This window comes from Fukomys damarensis, unplaced genomic scaffold (genome assembly GCF_012274545.1).
Source record: "Fukomys damarensis isolate Sample0158 unplaced genomic scaffold, DMR_v1.0_HiC HiC_scaffold_15, whole genome shotgun sequence".
Classification (NCBI taxonomy): Eukaryota; Metazoa; Chordata; class Mammalia; order Rodentia; family Bathyergidae; genus Fukomys; species Fukomys damarensis.
Window position 1 is genome coordinate 63,469,051 of NW_022900927.1, and position 12,235 is coordinate 63,481,285.

The following is a 12,235-nucleotide window of genomic DNA, read 5'->3' on the forward strand; positions in this document are numbered from 1 at the left end:
CTAAATATTAAAACAGAAACATTAAACTTGCTGGAAGGTAAGTTAGGCAGAATTCTGGAAGACCGCCTGGAGAAGGGCGCTGTGGGCTTCCCGCGCACCCCGGCCCAGCCCCGCTTACCCACCTCCCGCCATTCACGGGGCTCCCTCCTTTCCGGGCGTGGCCCATGCGGAGCCCAGGGGACCGAGCGAGGATGCTGCCAGGGCCAGCTTTGCGTACCGCTCACCCTTGCCTGTTAAATCTAGGCCAGGTGAACCCTCCCCCTTCTATGTGTCTCTTCAAAGAGTAAAAGTTTACATCACGCTTGAGGGCTCGCGCCAGTAATCCCAGCACTAGGGAGGCTGAGGCAGGATTGCTTCGAGTTGGAGGCCAGCCTGGACTAACATAGTAAATTCAAGGCCAGCTTGAGCTATGTAGCTGTCTCAAAAACAAAACAAAACAATAAGTAAATAAAACCAAACTGAACTACAAATAAATAAAATACAAATACATGCATATCCATGTTTCTAGTGATATAGGAGAGCTGTAACTCCAACCTGATAGATGTCTGATGTGCTGAGTTCTTGTCCCTGAAATTGAAGAATGAATTTCAAAGGATAAAGGAGGTTAAGAGTAGGAAAGGTTTGTTGGGGACTAGGACCAGCTCCTGAGGAACAGCTGGAATCTCTATTAGGTAGCCACTAAGGACCCTTGTCAGGGTAATTTACCCAGCAAAGTCACAATGTGGATACAGTGAGGGTCAAGCTGTAATAAACCAGTGAGACTACAAGCACAGCCTCTTAGCTAATATTGATCCATAGGGAAGCGGGGCAGGTAGCAAAGGCATAGGCTGACATCATTAACCTTGGCTTATCTGTGACTTCCAAACTGATATGTTTGGGGAAGGGATGGGCGAGGTGTTCTGGTCACCCGCCCAGTCTCTGATGCATAGTTGGACTTGATGATGGTACCAGATGCAGGACAATCTGGTTTCCATTCACCCCTTTGGGCAGTATGTGAGTCTGGCCATTGCATCTTTGTCTTGAGGCCTGCCTGCCCTTCTGCAGATGCACCTCCAGTCACAATCCTGAGCTTTATTTTTCTGCTGACTTCCTTGAGAGCCTAGTTCCTCTCTGACTGTTGATTTCTATCTAACTTACTGACTACAAGAATAACAGCACAGCTCATAACAGCCAAATGTTGGAGTTGGCCCCATATGTCCATCCACAGAGGACTGGATGAGGAAAATGACCTACACACAATGGAGCACCATTCCACCATAAAGAAGATAAACCTGAGTCATCTGCAGGAAAATGGATGTGCCTTGAGACCACACTGTTAAGTGGAATAAATCAGACGCACACGCTTAAACACCACGTAGATTTTCTGATGTGAGAAATGCAAGGTATAGATAAGTTAAGAGCAAAATAATAAAAAGAAAGCAGGAGTAGAGGGAAGGGAAGGGGGTACAAAATGAATTAAGGTTGTGACGTACCTGTGCCGGCTCCCCAGGAGGAGTGTGACTGCTTCGTCTTTCCTGGATGTGGACCAGGAAACAGAATTACCAAAGAGAGAAGCACCTAGAGGAGGAGCCACAAACTGCGTGGGGAAAGGAGACAGAGAAAGGTGAACGTGGTGATTCTGTACTGCAAACCAATAAAGAAAGAACTTTTTTAAAGCAAGGCTCCTGAAACTACTGAGTTCCTGTGGCCCGTGAGCCAGTTCATGGTGACTCACTTCAGTCCGTCCTCGGCGCATTTGAAAACCGCAGAGCTGAAGGCAGGGGTACCTGCATATGTTTATCCAGTTTTCCCCTCCCGTTTTACAATCAAATGTTGATGACCACCTTGGCCTTTCAGGGAGCTTCTGTATCATTCTTGATCATCTCCAGTATCTCAACATGATAATCCATGCTGGTACGTTTTAGAAAAAATCTTTCAAAAGGTCATTTAAAACCTTCAGGAATTAAAGCACAGCTGCAAAGAGTATGGGTAAGTTTAAAAAGGGCTGGGGGTGGAGCTCAGCATGAAGGCCCTGGGTTCAATCCTCGGTGCCACAAAATAACACAAAATAAAAATAAAAATAGAAGAAGTACAGGAACCCACTGTTTTGAACTAGACTTCTGCTCTAGGTTCTAACAGCAGGCTAAAAGTCAAAATGGTATCACTCTTGCTGAACTTCCCTTAAGCTGAAACTGTTTATGTGATGTTCCGAGGAAGGCCACAGTTCCAATTCTGTGACATGAGGTAGAATCTGCCTTAATTCTTACACACAGAGAAGGCCATCTGATCTTGATCGACCAGCGACTGTTCCATTGTTCAGCCTCCCTAGGTGGGGTTTACTAGGAAAGCATCTTGGAAATGGCCAATCTGCTTCTGTTTCTCGGCTCTGTCCTCCTCGGCCCTGCCAAGCCTCTGACACAAGCTCCCCCCCCCCAGATCCTGGAACACTCAGTCTGTCTTGTGCGGTGAAGTATTCCCTAATTCAGCATCCGAAAATAAAGCCCATTAAAATCATTAAACCTATTGTTATAGTTTTGCCCTCTGACATGGAAAGCAGTGCTTCGACTGTATTTCCAGCTGGCCTTTGTACTACCCTTTTTTGAACCACAATCCCTAGGACGTAATTAGCCTGTTTTGAAAGCTTGCCCGACGCTCAAGTTCAGAGGCGTTGCTCCCTTGGGTTAGGGGGGTCGCTCAAGGTTTTGACACTACGCACACAGCAGTAAAGTCAGCCTCTCTTGGTTCTGAGATTCCTACCATCATTTTTTTCTGAGACAGCTGAAGTTTTCAACTGCCCTTCGTTTTTATTTGTTGGCAGCTGGCAGGGGACTTTTAACTTCGCTCATCACTCTGTCTGATCGCTACCAAGTGGTATTTATCTCTGCAATATGTTAAGCTTCAAATTGGAGCTCAAATGTAAATTAAATTTTATTCCTGACAACAACTTATGCTGAAATCAGGTGAAGAAAGATCCCATTCCAAACAGCGGGTCCTGCAATGGCAGCCCCGGCGAGTGGACAGGAGGAGCAGGTGGCTTAGAACTGAGGCTGTGTCACAGGCACTGTTGTGACGAGGTCTAGGGGAAAAAAGAAGAGAAACAAAAGGCCTGGGAGTGATGACCATGTGGACAGAGACCTGTCTGTGCAGGGGAGAAAGCTCCTGAGGAAATGACATTTAATCAGCCCTGAAAAACAAGGAGAGGACAGGGAACAAAGACGGGTGTGGTGTCAGTGGCTGTGTAAACTGCACAAAGGCCAGCAGTGGGGCGAGGAGGTGGCTGTTCTCAAGGCCAGCACCCGAGGGTCACAGCAGGACTCAATTCTAAGGACAAGAGGAAGCCACTGACTCCTGTGCTCATCATAATTTACAGGTGGGCACACCCAAGACGGCCTGGAGGTCTAACTCCTGTTTTCCACCCCTTACATTTATAATGCAAACCCTTCTTGGAGCTCAGATAACACATTGGTTGGCTGATCACCATGAGGTTCAGTTGCAAAGGCCTGTCTTATGGCTCTTATAATCTTCTCTCTTTTTATTGCTATGCAGCAAGAAGCTAGGACTAACTGGACATTTCACCAGGTCTGATCAAAGGCCATTGTTAGGGTACGGACTCCGTCAGCAAGCTTTTCAGGGTCCTCAGAAAATTCACCCCGTTTTTCTGTGCATTACTGAGTAGTCATGGCTGGAAAAGGGACCTGAACTTGGATGGTATCACCCATGCCTGTCACTTCTCAAAGAGGTAGAATGGTGGCTGGAGTAGATGTTGAGGTCCCTGAGCCTGGAGCCTCATGGTGGGCAGAGCCGGTGTATGGTGTCGGCTCAGGAAGTTGTCTTTATCTGAGGGGGCACTAATGGTGCAGGTTGGTGAGCAGCTGACCTGTGGGCCAGGGTCTGATAAGAGGAGGTTTTGGCAGTGTCAGCTTCCGAGAAGGGATTAGTCCTATGGCAAAGATCAGCCTCTGGTAGAAGGCCATGAAGACATGGACACTTCTGACCACATTTCCTGTCTGTTACGAATGGCGAATCGGGTGGCATGGAAGAGGATACCCCATGAGAGGTCAGTGGGCAGGAGGAGTAAGGATTAGGTCATGGCCAACTCACAGGGCCAGTTCTCAACCCCTCTGGCTCCAGGGTGCCCCTGGTAAAGCCAAGCTCTTGGGATGAGTCATGGCGATCTTTTAGGGCATCCCCTGGGTCAGTTCCCTGTTTGGTCCCAAGCTTCCCTTAACAAAACCAAAATCCTTGCATGCCAGTCACCTCTGGCCTGGTGTGGGCACCAGTGCCACTTCATCTAGACCCTTGGATCTCCCCCTCTGGCCACTACCTCCCCAGTAGGAGGTCTGGAGCTGGGGTTCCCTACTGGCTGGACATTTCTAGCCAATTAGGAAATCACCTAACATCATAGTATGCCTGTGTAAGCTGGGGGAGTAAGTGCTTCCCTCCATAAAAACCTGACAATTTTCTCTGCATAGTTATCTCTTGGGAGACCCCGGTTGACAGAGATGAGTAATTTGACATATGGTTTTTTCTCGTGACCTGCTATCCCACAGAGCGTGACCTCTGGGTCGCTTGCATTTTTTTCCCCCAACCCTTGTAAGTGGGGCCGGTGGCGCTTGCTCACCTGCAGAGGTGAGGAGTCCAGTAGGTGGCAGTGTAAGAACTGGAGATAGGCTGCATCCCTAGGAAAAGAGGCCCAACAACCTGGGAAAGTCATCTGGAGCTGTGGTTAGGCTCCAAGTGGCATTTTGAACCCCACTGCCACCAATAGCCCAGGCAGGACCTAGGTCTAAAGCTTGAGCTCTTGTGTGGTCCCCCACCCCTCCCCAGCCCCTCCTCTGTCCCCAGCTCCCTTGTACACCCACTAGCTCATGCCACTCATGACCCAAGTTTCCTGGTGAAAGAAAATTTAACAGTGAAAAGTCAGTGAGCAGTTGCACATGTCACTGTACAGGGGTAAAGAGACTTGAGGCCCAAATTACCCTAATGATTCCAGAACCAGGTAGGGGGGAGGGAGGAAGAGAGGTTATTAAAGCTTATTCAAGAAGAGGCCCTAGGAAGACTTATTTACACACAAGCTTAACAACAGGCCCTATAACCTAGGAGGGTTGTGTCAGAGACCCAGGCAGGGCGGGGGCAGTGCCTTCCCCAGGATCTGCGGGCCTTTTCAACACAGAGGCCACAGGCTCCTCCCCCTCTCCACACCGGAGCTCAGGCTCCACTACCCTCGAATTCCCTGCCTTTCCCTGATCACTAACATCAGAAAAACAGTTAAAGGATTTCGGTTTCTGGCCGATGAGAGCCTGAGTGGGAGAGGAGGGACAAGAAGGGGCTTGAGGCTCTCTCAGCGGTGAGAGGAAGGTTGCATAAGGCACTTGGCTAAAGACACCAGACGGGGCTTTGTCTCTACTTTATGTCTTTCTGCACAAGCAAGATTGTCAGAGGCCCAGGGAGCGGGCAGCAAACCTCTCCAGGTGGCTGCTCCTCATAGACAGCACCTTCGGACAGCTCTGCTCATCCCAGGCTCTTCAGTGCTTTCACGGATAAGCATTCCTTCTCTAGGGGCTTGGGAAACTTTAGCCACTGAAAAGGAAACCAGCCTCGTGTCTCTGTTGCCGCACAGGTACACAGTCCCCTCGCAGTTAAGGCCTTGCTGGCCCCTAGGTTTCTCAGGGATATCACAGGGATTTAGGCCTTCCTTCCTTCCTTTCTCCCCCCCCACCCTCTCTCTTTTTTTCTTTTGAGACAGGGTCCTACTTTATATATAGCCCATATGTATACGAATACGGGCCATATGTATACAAGCCACTATGTGATAATGTGTGGCCTCCAACTTGTGATAATGCTCCCGCCTCAGCCTCCCGAGTGCTGGGATAACAGGCGTGCACCACCATGCCTGGTGGGCTTTCCAGTCAAATATGGCATTTGTTATCTCGAAGCAATGTTTTTCCTAAATGCCCTCGCTAGCTTTTTTTTTCTCTCCCTCCATACCTTGAAATTGATAATCATAGTCCAATTGATTCATTAAATGTATAAAAATAAATCAAATGTTTGCAAAAGTCTACAATTCTCGTGAGAAAATTATCACAGTTTTATGTCCTATTTTGTTTCTACATTAGAACTACCCTTATAGCCCCCACATCTGGACAGACCTCACCCCACATCCCGTCAGCTAACCCTGCTGCAGAATAGGCCCCACCCAGCCCCTTGAGTGAGCTCCATCGCCTCCAAGTCTCTGGTCACCTTACCCAAAATTTGCCTTTGTGTTTGAAGGCGTTGAGCGCTAACATTTATTATTTACCTAGCCAATGCCAGACTTGGTTTAGGGCTTCGTTTTGTTTTCTTTGCTGTAGCCCAGCCATCTTAGTCATTGCTGCGTAGCTGAAGCAGTGGCTTTGCAACCCCTGAGAGTCTCACGTGCATGGACATGTGCTGCATCTCTTTGGAGAGAAACAAAAATTAAATGTCGTATCCTTGTTGCTGCTCCTCCTACCCACTTACCACAAGGCCAGTCAGCGAGCACCCATCCTTAGGGAGGTGTACACTTAGATGTATTAGTTCACCTGCTGTCGGGACACAATAACCAACACCCACAGCTTAAAGGAAGAGAGGATCGATTTAGCTCACAGTTTCTGGGAATTCAGTCCACGGTCAGCTGGCTCAAGGCTCAAACACCATGGAGGAAGGAAGTGGTACAAAGGAAGAGCAAAGCTCCTCAGTTCGCTGCTGCCAGGAAGCAGGGCAGGGGACAGCACCAGAGAGGTAGGACCTAGTCCCCAAGGCCACCTCCAGGACCCTCCCAGATGGACCTGGAAGTGCTGCGTTAGTCTCCTGGGGAGATCCCAAAGGCCGTCAGCCTGACGCCCCCTAGCTGGCAGGCTTAATGTGTTAGACTCTGATATCAAATCGGATCAGTCAGTGCTCAGTTACAAGAGATTGAAACTCAGCTCAGACTGCCCTAACTGGGGTTAAAAACAGAAAAGAAGAAACAAAACATGTTGACTCATTTTACTGGGGGATGGAAGAGCCCAGAGGCAGTAGTTTCAGGTGCATCTGATGCAGGTGCTCGTTGGGATTTTTTACCTCCCATCTCTCGTGGTCAGCTTGATCCACAGCAGCCTTCATCCCCGAGCTGCGTGCAGCAAGTTGGCTGCTTTATAAAATGTTCCAGGCCCGCAGAACCACTGGGTCATTCGGTCGTTAACACCACCCCTTCCTCTTCAGTAGTCCCTAGTGCCATTGCTCATTGGCTTGATGTTGGGGGTGCTATGGGACACGTGACAGTGTCCCAAACTGGAATACGTAGGCACGTGTGGGAAGAGGGACAAGAGTGGCAGGGAGCAACCCCGACTTAGAGGAAGGTCATGGTTTCGGACAAAGAGGAACAGGCCCTGCGCGGGCCACCACCGCCTCTGCTTCATTCACCTGGTCAGGGAAATTCAAACTCTGAGGTGTGGAACCGGGTTCTTTCCACTCATAACTTCACCAGTGCACCGCAAAGCCTCAGAAACAGGTGCATTTCACTGCGGAGTCCTACTGCCTGCCCTGCTGAAGGCGAACTTCCGGGTGTTTACAGCTCTAGAGTCAAGGGAGAAGCTCACATAAAATATTTGAAAAATAACCGATCTTTGAATTGTGGTGTACTCCTTCCTGCTGCTTTGGAAACTGAGAAAAGGGTGGAGATGTTTAAAGGAAAGAAACTTGGGCAGTTTATTAGTACTATGCAAGGGAGAAGTGTTTCGGGGGGAATTTTAGCATTTATCAACATAAATGCTGATAAACAACACTTTCTCTCCACAGTACAAGACCGCATTCAGAACTTAAACCCACACCAAGCAGAGAAGACCAGCAGGTGAGGAGAGAAATGGCAGCTGTTCCCTCTGAACATTTCACTATTGAAAGTATTGACAGGACCCACAGCCAAGGTACACAAAGGGTGACCATGCTTGATCTTTTAATGTAGTGCAATTACAAGGGTTCTTTGTCACCTACAGAGAAGAGCCGGAGCCTTTCCACTTCATTTCTGACTTCCATTTTCAGTTCCCTGGCCTGAGCCCATGTTCCTGTCACTGCACAGGTGCACGGTCACCTTGCAGGTAAGGCCTTGTCAGTGCCTATGCTTTCCGGGTAGAACACAGGGACTTAGTCACATGGGGTCCCAGGAGGCCTTTCAGTCAAATGTTGCATTTGTTACCTTGAACCGGTATTTTCTTAAATGCCCTACCTGCCTTGTTTTCCTCCCTCCAGGCCCCAAAGAGGTGATCGTTCCTGAGTCATTCAGTGTGCAAAAATAAATGACGTGTGCAGAGTCCACACATCGTCACAGTTTCTGTCTCATTCCCTTTCCACACTAGAATTTCCCTTATATGCCCTGCATCTGGACAGACCTCACCCTGTGGTCACCCGAATCCCACCAGCCCCATATCCGGGCAGCTCTGCTGCACAGCAGGGCCCACCCATCGCCTCCAGCCCTGGTCCTAGCAGTCAGGGTGCCCCACTGGACTTTGGCTGAATTTCTTGGCAGTCACCCCCTTCTGTACCTTCCTCCCCGGAGTGTCCTCACAGTGCCTGGCCACAGCTCAGGAGCCAGGACCCCTCCCATCGTGTTCCTTGACCTTGGATTCCTTCCCAGGGTTGTGGTCCTGCCTCTGGCTCCCTGTCTACCTGATCTCCTGTGAAGCCTCTGCCACCTCCAGCTCCGGAGTCCTTCCTCATGGCTACTGAAACCCGAGCTTCCTATAACTTCTACCTCACCCGAAATGGCATTATTTGATTTTTTCCAACCACTTAAAAATTTAACCATTCTCAGTTCTTAAGCTGAACACAAGCAGGTAACAGGTGGGGTTTGACCTTAGACTAATTTGCCTGCCCTGCTGGGAACTGTGGCTTTAGGAGGCCGGGTTTTGTGCTGACTTCTTTGCTGTTGAGTCTCCCAGCGTGGAGCCTGGCTCATGTTCATACCAAGTGTGTGCTGGGGAGTGTGACCCATGTGTGCGCACAGTCAGGCTGGAGGGCATTTCCCTGAAGTTGGCAAATGCAGATCAACACTGTGATGGTCCTGCCACTGAGAGCACCCAAGTGCCCGGTTGTACACAAACATCTCCCCACCTTTGGTGTGCGAATTAAATCTAGAGTCTTGAGTGTGTCAGGCAAGCACTCCACCTACAAGATGGCTCTACCCTTTGCTTAAATTTTGTTTTGAGACCAGGCCTTGCTAAATTGCCAAGGCTACCCTTGAATTTGTGATCTCCCTACCTTAGCCTCCTGAGTAGCCCGGAATACAAGTATGGGCTATTGTGCTTGGCTTTTGAGATGCACATCTCAGATATTATTGTAGTTATTTTATTGTCACTGGGACAGAATACCTGACGGCCAGAAGTAAAAGGAGCAAAGGTTTATTTTGGCTCCCATTCTAAAGGTTTCTGTCCATGATCCTCTGGCTCCATGGCAGGGAGGAATGGCAGAGGCACCTGGCAGAGGACAGCTGTCCATAACAAGGTGGTGAGAAGCAGGGAGGTCAGGGGAAGAGCCAGGAAGATGAACCCTTTCAGCCACACCCCCCAGAGCCACCTCGTCCAACCAGGCTTCACTTCCCAACATCACACTTAGCTGTAAGTTCATTGGTGGATATAACATCCCCATGATTCAATCACCTGCCCAAACCCCACCTACTGGTGCGTGAGGCTTTGGGGGACTTCCAGATATAAACCACACCAGGAGCAGAATTATTTCTGTAGTAGTCCAGGAAAGTATGTGCTAAAACCTGAAGATGATAAAACCTGTAGGATTTTTAACAAATTCAATAAAACAAAATCCAGAGTATAACAACATAAAATTCAAAACACCCAGCATTTGATAAAAAATTAGCAAATATGTAAGGAAGCAGAAAAATAGCCCCCAAAGTAGGAAAAACACAATAGAAATAGATTGAGAAATGACAAACAAGATAGAATTGGCAATAAGGATGTGAAACAGCTAGTAGAAATAAATTCCCAGTGGTCAAGAAACTGAAGAAAGTCAGAAACATCATGAGGAAAGAAATGAAACAAATAAAAGATCTTACATCAAACTTCTGGAAATGAAATGATCACACCTGCTTGTGGTAGGGTTAACAGTGGATTAGACCATACAGAAGAGTAGTGAGCTGGAAGATACAGCAAAAGGAACTGTCCAAAATGGTGCAAAAAAATGTAAAATCAAAAAGGCAAACACCTACCAGTAAGCTGTGGGAAAATATTAATTGGAAAAATTATGTAACATTGGAATCCATTTAGAAAAGCAAAGAGGGACAGGAAAAAAAAATCTGAAAAAAATCCCTGAAAACCCCCAATTTGATAAACACTAGAAACCAATAGATCTACTTAATCCAATAACACCAAGCTCAGCATAAACTGGAGGGAACTTTGTCATCCAATGGATGAAAACCAGTGATGAAGATGAAAATCTTAGCTGGGCGTGGTGGCGCACACCTGTGAGCCCAGATGCTTGGGACGCTGAGACAAGAACATCTAAATTGCCTACAAAACTTAGCAACGCCTTGTCTCAAAAATTAAAATTCAAACAGTGCTGGGGACGTATCTCAGTGCAAAGGTCTGGGGTTCACTTCCTGTGAGAAACGGCACACAAGAGACTAGTTAGATACAGGCTTTGTGTGAGCAAAAGGCTGGTTTATTCTCTACCCAGTGCGGATGGGCTAAGATCAAGAAAGATGTCAGCAAATGGCCAGAGAAGAAGCAAAGTTTTATAGGGCTTGGGAAGGGGTGCTGCCTTAAGGAATCTGTGTGGAATGCTTGTGGTCCAGGCTCCCAGGATGGTCAGGGCGGGTGAGCAGATACTATTGGACTACTGCACACTGGGGAGATTGTGCCTTTGGTCCTCAGTTTTCCTTATGGCCCTCTGTGCTGTTTACTGAGGACAGCATGGATTTTTAGTGGTTTCCTGTTGTTTGTTGAGGATGGCAGGTTTGCTGAGGGGGATTCATTCAGGTCAGGCATGATAGTCCCCAGTTCTGCAGAAAAAAAAAAGAGAAAAATTAGTGCTTCATGCAAGCAACTTCACATAATGAGTTTGAGGCCAGCCTGGGCTACACAGTGAGCTCAAGTCCGCCCTGAATTGTATTGCAGAAAAAAAAAAAAAGTAAAATACACAAATGTTTCATATTTGACAAAAGCCTTTTTAAAAAAAATTTTGGTACCAGGGATCAAACTTGGGTCCTTGTGCTTGCAAGGCAGGCACCAGAACCACGGAGCTAAATCCCTGGCCTGACAAAAGCCATTTGAATACATTCCAAATGTTGAAAAACTTACAAGTGCTCAGCGATTGAGTATTAGAGAATAATTAATGACCAGAACCGACCCCCTTCTATGGGATCAGTTACAACAGAAACACCAGCTGCCCTATAGGACTTGCTGGAGCTCTCTCACAGAGGCGTACTAAGTTAGATGTTTAGTTACCTCTGAAAAGCTTTCCCATGGAGACTGACAGTCACTGTGGTTTGGGGGATTTATCAGGAATGGGGTCTCACTGTGCTGACCAGGTTGGTCTTGAACTCCTGACTCAGGCAATCTTTGCTTCTCAGGCTCCCAGACACTGGACTGCAGGTCTGCACCATCTCACCCAGCAGTTAGAAATAAGAGCTTTGGGTTCCACAAACTCATCTCACAGGTGGTTGTCAGGCAAACTTATCCTTTTTTGTTTTGTTTTTGTTTTTCTAAGACAAGGAGGTCACTAGGAGGTCCAGGCTGGCCTGAAGCTTCTGATCCTCCTGCCTCAGCGCCCTAAATGCTGGGATTGCGAGTGTGCACAAGTGTGCCCGGCTCCACAGTTGCCCTTCTCACTGTTTTCCTGGTACTGGGGGTTGAATACAAGGCCTTGATGCTGAGCTACACCCAGTCCCTTTTATGTGCATTTTCCCTGAGTCAGGGTCTGGCTATGTTGCCCCAGGGCTGGTGTCATCCTAGAAGGTGGGGTCCTCCTAGGCCCCGCCCCTGTCCCTCAGCTCCTCAACCAGCCCGTGGCAGCAGCCCTTTGGGCTCTGAGACCCCGACCTCACCTAGGTAGCCGCTAGACTCACCGTGGTCTCCAGGCTCTGCAGGCAGCTAGGGGAAGAGGGTGGTGACGCCGGAAGGAGGCTGGATCCAGAGGGAGGGGCCAAGACTGTGATTGGCGGAAATAAAGGTGTGGGTGTGGCTACGGGCGGGGCCCCTATAGCGGGTCTGCGGCCAAACATTTTCCCTGGAGCTGGGCCGGGGGCTGGGCC

The 12,235-nt window shown here is 48.5% G+C and overlaps 1 long non-coding RNA gene across 1 annotated transcript; it reads right to left on the reverse strand.

Moving 5' to 3' along the window:
• Window positions 1–10,622: 10,622 nt before the first annotated feature.
• On the reverse strand, window positions 10,623–12,186 carry LOC104867065. The gene is made up of 2 exons (XR_781659.3): window positions 12,050–12,186; window positions 10,623–10,984 (listed from the first exon to the last, which is right to left on the reverse strand). It is a non-coding gene; the product is annotated as an uncharacterized LOC104867065 (long non-coding RNA).
• Window positions 12,187–12,235: the final 49 nt, after the last annotated feature.